The sequence below is a fragment of the Heliangelus exortis genome, chromosome 1 (assembly GCF_036169615.1).
Source record: "Heliangelus exortis chromosome 1, bHelExo1.hap1, whole genome shotgun sequence".
NCBI lineage: Eukaryota > Metazoa > Chordata > Aves > Apodiformes > Trochilidae > Heliangelus > Heliangelus exortis.
Window position 1 is genome coordinate 97,344,277 of NC_092422.1, and position 5,485 is coordinate 97,349,761.

The following is a 5,485-nucleotide window of genomic DNA, read 5'->3' on the forward strand; positions in this document are numbered from 1 at the left end:
ACCACACAATCTTACCCTCATCAAATTAGTATTCAGGTATCTTTGTCTCTGTCATGTTCTACTCTCTCCTGGCTCACAGACAAATGTGAATTGGGAGGCTTGTTATGAATATTATGATATCTGTGTATCACAGCACACAGCAGTTATTCTCAACAACCTTCAGGACCTTCAGGCCACTGCCAGGTTACTGGCACAGGGACAATTGTTACCTTCATGTAAGAGAAAGATTTTTCTGAGGATCTAGCCCAAGACTTATTTCACCAGAAATACTTCAAACCTCCCCGTGATGGCACAAATATAAACCTCATTCTTGTCAGTTCTTTCTTTCTTCAGTATCACAGAGGAGATATATATTCACAAAAAAACTAAACCAAATAAACCCCCTCAAATGCTATTCAGTCTTCCCAAAGAGGAAGAAGGCTGAGCCAGATGCTGGTTTTTGTTTCCACTTCTTATCTCTTATATTAGTTATATTTTTAAATGATTATAAAACGATGAAGTATCTTAGAGCTGAGCAGGACACAGCCATGTTAAAAACATCAGAGACCGATCAGGTTGGAAACAGGGATTAGGAGATGTTGACACTTGTTTTAAACTCCATGTAGGCACACATGACCCTGTGAAACTCCCTGGCATGGAAAGATCTGCCAGCACAGCAGCACTGCCACCAGCTCAGCACCGCCCTGGGAGAGGAGAGGCTGATGGATGCTGCTGACTCAGATCAAAAGCTCATCCTGGGATTTCTAGTTTTCCCCACAAGTGTTATCCCACCCATTCTCATGTACACTTCAGGAAGATATTTTGGAAGGGACAGACCTCACTCTCTGGAGCTGAGGCTCTTGGCACTTGACACCTGAAGGTGCAGTTCAGTAATGCTGAACAAACACACCTGGCCCCTCGGGTCCTACCCTGCAACAAATCTCCATCATCCTTTAGCTCATGTCTTTCCAGGCAATTATGTTACAAAGCACCCCCTCAAAAATTTACCTCTGCACCACTGGAGGGACAGTGAGCTGCAGGACTCTGAAGAGATGTAAAGAGCAAGAAGGAAGGGGGCAGATGGATGAAGAGCTTCTTGGGGCTGGGTTGCATAGCAAATCCTTGGTCACAGCTGAAGAATACACTGGCCTGAGCATGGGAGAAAGTAGAAAGAGGAAAGGAGGACAAGCAGCCTGTAAGAATGGCATGTCCCCATTAAAAAAAGTGTCAGTGACATTTTTTTAATAGATGCAAAGGTAAGACACAGAGTTATCATCTCCTATATTTGAAAATATTGACCGCAGGCAATACAAATGAGGGATGTATTAATAGGAGCAAATAAAGCTAGACAAATAATATTTGACACTTCCCTACATCCTCTGCTCAGCTAGCTGGGTCCATTTCTACATTCAGAGAGCTCATTATGAGGGATACACTGGGAACAATCATAGCAAAAAGCGCTGCAGGTAAAATAGGGTGGTAAAGGCAAACTGGATCAACTTCAACAATTTAAGTGCATTTCAAGCACTGATAAATTCATAAGGGCTGGTAAAGACGTAATCTTATAACAAAGTCAGGCAAATAAACAAATACAAGAGCTAGGTTTGTTGTTACCCTAAGGGAAGAAATAAGAAAAAAACAAATGAATAAAATAACTCTTTCAGTTAAGGAGCCTGGAGGGACCATTTGAATTCGAGCCAACACAGATGCCAGCTTCAGTCTTTAAAGACCAGGAGGGATGCTTAGAAATGCAAAACTTTTTTTTTTTTTTTTTAATATTGTAATAGTAAGAATAATTCACTTGAAGAGCTGCTTTTCACAGAAAAAGCAGAGAGAAAAGATACTGTTCAAAAAGATAATAAAAAATAAATATATATACAGCCTTTAAAAATGTAAAAGAAGCCCAGCCTCCCAAGAAAACAAACAGCTCACACAAATATTCCATTGCACACAAAATAAAACAAAGCTATTCTCTGATGTATGAATCAAACTGTGGTGCTACTGAGTTTGTAAATGTAACTTTCAAAACAAAGGGATGCTCAAATTATTTTTTATTGTCACTGTCATCATTAACATGGGCAAAAAGGATTTTTTTTTAGGTATGCCTGTTTCCTTACCTCAGGAATTAACTGTCTATAAAGCAGGCCGTTCAGATATTCTCATATATGTTACGAGTTCATAGCAAATATTAAAGCCCATTTACTTCTAAGTGTTACTCAAGTTTTTGTCATTTTATGGTGGTACCCATTTTGTACTTTTACTGTTTTGTAACTACATCCACATAAAAAGTTACAGAGATGCAAATGCTCTTCCTCCCCCTCAATTGCCTACATTAAAAAATTACCTTCCAGAAAAGACCAAAGGCAGGGGAAAAGGAACATTTAAAGTAACAGATACATGCAAAAATGCAGGCCTTAGCTATATATACTATAAAAGAAAATAAATAACTATATTGAAAAATCTGGAGTGCTTTTAAGTTTCTGAAATTACTTAATTGCCAGCACGAGCCTGTTCTGTCATGAACTGCAGCAAGAAGGGAAAGTTAGAGCTGTAACTTTTTCTAATAATAATAAAAGAAGTTTTTGTGAGTTTAAGACTTCTCTAGAAGTGCTTTCTCCATCTAAAACCAAAAGTCAAGAACTACAATCAAACCTAAAGTTAAAGCAGGGGAAAAAAAAAAAGCATGGGGCAAAATTAGTTTGGGTTTTGGTTTTTTTTTTCCGTTTTGTTTCTCTTTTCCTGAATGGGATTAGTCTTTCTAAGTATTCCATTTATTTTACCCGGCCAAATCAAACACAAAGAGAATGCAGGGCAGTCAGGAATGTAGCACTTTCACGCTGAAATCTGATACCACCAAGCTGGATGTAGCCTCCGTAAAGTACTTTTTGGTCAAAGGAGGGACGATTAGCAAAATGAACTCCGAGTCACATTTCATTGTGCACGGTTCAGGAAAAAAAATACCAAAAAAAAAAAAAGAAAAAAAAAGAAAAAACAAAACAACAAAAAAAAAAAACCACCAACCATAAAAAACCCCCAACAATCCTCCCCCTGGAAAAAAAAATAAACCCCAAACAAAATAGAACAACAAAACCAGAACAAACCTCACAACAACAAAAATAGCCGAAAAGGCTAATAACTAACAGCTCGGTGGGGAAAAAGAACAGAGTGAAAATAAAATATTCACGAGGTATCAGTGGAACAGCATGTTGACCATGTGAAGTTACTAAGCAGTTTCTCAGATTTTCCTCAGACTTTTGTTTGCACATAAACAAAACCAGCTCGCTGAGAGCTGAGCTCGCTATACGGGCCTCTAAGAGCCAGAGATAAAGCTGACCAGACAAAAAAAAAAAAAAAAAAAAAAAAAAAAAAAAAAAAAAGCCAACTTCAACAGCCTGCCAAAACGCTATCATCTTCTAGGAAAACAAATGGCACAGCCTGAAACCAAAGCAGTTCAGGCAAATCCTATCCCCCTCGCTCCCTCCCTGCCCCAGCACACCCAGACACAGCCTCGGGCTGGCAATTCAGCCATTGAAAAGATGCAATCCATAGAATAACAATGCTACTCGTTGCCTGATAATGAGATATGAGGCTTTCTGGGAATTTTCATTTCCCATCGGGGAGGACAATGATATTCCCGCCTCAGCAATTAATTAACGAACTAGTTTATTTTAAAGAAAATGGTAGTCTCTGCTGTCTGTGCTTGTTCTAAATCTACACAGACTAAAATTAAAAATAATCTGTTAAAAAAATATTGAGTATTAACCCCAACACTTGTCACAGTGAAACGGACCAAGGTAATGGCAGCAGTGGCAACCCAGCATCTAATTTTCATGCATCCAGCTATCTGTTTCTTTGGGATACTTACGAGAAAGGAGGTCAGCTGTGAGACTTGAGGGTTAACAAATGGAGCCTGCGTCTGCTGTCAAGGGAAACATGTGAGTACCTGCCATGCATTATTTACCATGTATTAACCATGATAACCGTGTTTGCAGGCTGTCTCTCAAGGTTTGCCTCCACATTTTTGGCCCCCGGCTGCCATTGGTAGCAGCTTTACCACTCAGGTGCCCTTTCTTGCGGGTTCTGCTATAATAAGCAGCAGAAGAGGGGCTGCTCCTATCAGCCTCTTCCAAGCAGCTGTCTGGCAGCAGCAGGGCTGTTTGCAATAACAGGAACTCGAGGCATTTGCTCTTTACAGCATCATTAGCACCAGATAACAGGAACAGTGATAGGGTTTGGTTGATTTGTTCCTTCCCCGCCCTCCCCATTCACACCCCCCATGCCCCCCTTCCCTTTCTTTTTACAGGTACTATTCAGAATGTGAGAAGGGAAGAGCAGAAAAGCAGCAAAATGTAGAGAAGTAGAGATTGATTGGCAAGCAAAATGTATAGGAAGAAAACAAAAAAGGAAAGAGACAGAGGAGGACGTGCTGTAAGGAATTTAAAAAAACCCAGTAAGTTTCCACTTAATTCCTACTGTATAGGATGTTTCTCTGGAGAGCTTAAATATATTGCATAAATGGGCCTCTGTCTCCTATGGTCTAGTAAACTGCAGCACTGGAAATACTCCTGTCTCAAAAAAAAAAAAAAAACCAAAAAAAAAAAAAAAAAAAAAAACAAACAACAACAACAAAAAAACCAAAAAAAACCACTCTAGTTTGCTAGTTATAAATTTCACAGTGCTACAAACCCATTTAACAATTTAGGTTATATATTACAATATAAATGCTGAAAGTAACCTGGGCTGGGTGTGTATGCCTTGATTTCATTTAACTGTTTCATCATCTATTGCTGCTTATTTGCTGTCTTTGTCTGGGTGGAGTCTTATGAGAACTGGTTCTTTCACGAACTTCTCAGTTCTGCTGCTTGTGAAATGTATGTAACTCATCATACGTACACATTTGCTTTCTAAATATACCTCCATGTCCTTTGTTATTCATCCTAACCCAGCAAGAACTTCCTTGATTTGTATGACTGATAATATGAGCCTTACTTCTAATGGAGATTTCTCATGTTTACAGACTTTCCCAGACAACCTTTATGAGTCAGTGCCATAGAGGAAACAGCCAAGTGAAGTTCTGAGCTACAGGTGCTCAGAACCCTGCCAGCCCAAGACACTAATTGCAATGAAGAGATGAGAGAACATAAAGCTTATCAAGAGGAAGGTGAACATTTACAACGTCCTTAGTGTTGACTATTAAGAGTGTTCAAGTAGTTCTGCATAAATGTTTTATTAAGCAAGGAATATTTAATCTCTTTGTGAGGTATATTTGTAAGTACTGGAAAACCAGTCTTCAGATTAGAGGAAAATGTGGCATCTTACACCTTGTGGGTAAGAATCAGAAAAAAATGTTGAGAGGAGAAGAAAACATTATGTCCAAACACTAGTGTGAGGCAAGCTAAGTGCCTGTTTAAGGCATAGGGTCTGGAAAAGTACAGCAGGAACACAGGTAAGAAGCTGCAGTGTGAGAAGGGGCACTGCCCACCTGCTCTCTGTCAATTCTGTATGC

The 5,485-nt window shown here is 39.3% G+C and overlaps 1 long non-coding RNA gene across 1 annotated transcript; it reads left to right on the plus strand.

Moving 5' to 3' along the window:
* The first annotated feature begins 4,249 nt into the window (after positions 1-4,249).
* LOC139792836 (uncharacterized) lies at positions 4,250-5,220 on the plus strand. The gene is made up of 2 exons (XR_011724410.1): positions 4,250-4,429; positions 4,997-5,220. It is a non-coding gene; the product is annotated as an uncharacterized lncRNA (long non-coding RNA).
* The last annotated feature ends 265 nt before the right edge of the window (positions 5,221-5,485 follow it).